The 1,390-nt window shown below is 39.1% G+C and overlaps 1 pseudogene; it reads left to right on the plus strand.

The window, feature by feature from the left end:
* Positions 1-597: 597 nt before the first annotated feature.
* LOC103251964 lies at positions 598-1,262 on the plus strand (annotated as a pseudogene).
* Positions 1,263-1,390: the final 128 nt, after the last annotated feature.

The following is a 1,390-nucleotide window of genomic DNA, read 5'->3' on the forward strand; positions in this document are numbered from 1 at the left end:
CATTGTTCTCGGCTCAATGGTGGTGTGTACATTCCTCATACATGTGTGCAATTCCTACAGCATGTCTTTCGGGTGTGTTTGTGTGTGTGTGTGTGTGTTTGTGTGTGTGTGTCGGTGTGTGTGGGATGTTGTGACAGTGTCATTTGATTGCAGCGGGAAGATGAGAAGAGAGTACAGCTAGCTAGTATTGTTGGCTTCCTGGGTAGTGCTACTTCACTACTTTTACTTTTCTTAAACCTTTGAAGCTTCCGATTTTCATGGAAAAATGTCTCTAGAGTAATGCTGGGTGGCAGAAGGTTGTAAGCAGCTTTCATGTGATGCAGGTATATGTGTGGATAATTCTTTTGTTTTCCATTTTCTTCCTTTAAAGGACAGCTGCAAATGGATTTTTAAAAAAGGATATATCCATATAGTATGCCTCGGGAATGCAAAACATTCTATTTGGAGGTAGGTCTTTCAGGGTTTTGGTTGCAATAATTAAATATTTATTCACCAACTTACTCTCTGTTGTAAATTGGCCAAAGGAAACCTGACTGTGGACTCTGATTCTTCCTAGAGACTGCGTAGGTCTCAGGCTATTCAAAGAATTACCCAAACATGGATATCAGACCAAATCATAACATTTATATCACAATATGAATGACAAAATTAAAAAAGAAGAATTGAAGAGCTCCCTCTATGCCCTGTTTACCCAGTTTGGCCATGTGGTGGATATTGTGGCTTTAAAGACCATGAAGATAAGGGGCAGGCCTTTGTCATATTTAAGGAACTGGGCTCATCCACAAATGCTTTGAGGCAGTTACAAGGATTTCCATTTTATGGTAAACCAATGCGAATTCAGTATGCAAAAACAGATTCTGATATAATATCTAAAATGCTGGGCACTTTTGATGACACAGAAAAGAAAAAAGCTAAAACTGTGGAACAGATTGCAACAACTGCAAACAAAAATCCTGGCCAGGGAATGCCAAATTCAGCTAATACCCAAGGAAATACAAAACCAAATCCCCAAGTTCCCTGATTACCCTCCAAACTATATTTTATTCCTTAATAACTTACTAGAAGGGACTAATGAGATGATGTTATCCATGCTGCTTAATCAGTTCCCTGGTTTCAAGGAAGTACATTAGGTACCTGGGAGGCATGACATTGCCTTTGCTGAATTTGAAAATGATGAAAAGGCTGGTACTGCCAGGGATGCTTTACAAGGATTCAAAATCACACAATCCCATGCCATGAAGATCACCTATGCCAAGAAATAACATCTGGGACAGTAATCTTTAAAGGACTTGGTATCATTTACAGTGTTTGTTTTGATAACATTCGGTCGGGTCATTTTAATAGTTGGAGATAGAGGGGAGTGAAAGTGAAATTTTTCTGAAGGACATAC

The sequence above is a fragment of the Carlito syrichta genome, unplaced genomic scaffold (assembly GCF_000164805.1).
Source record: "Carlito syrichta isolate Samal-C Ts95f unplaced genomic scaffold, Tarsius_syrichta-2.0.1 Scaffold151215, whole genome shotgun sequence".
In the NCBI taxonomy this organism is placed as follows: Eukaryota; Metazoa; Chordata; class Mammalia; order Primates; family Tarsiidae; genus Carlito; species Carlito syrichta.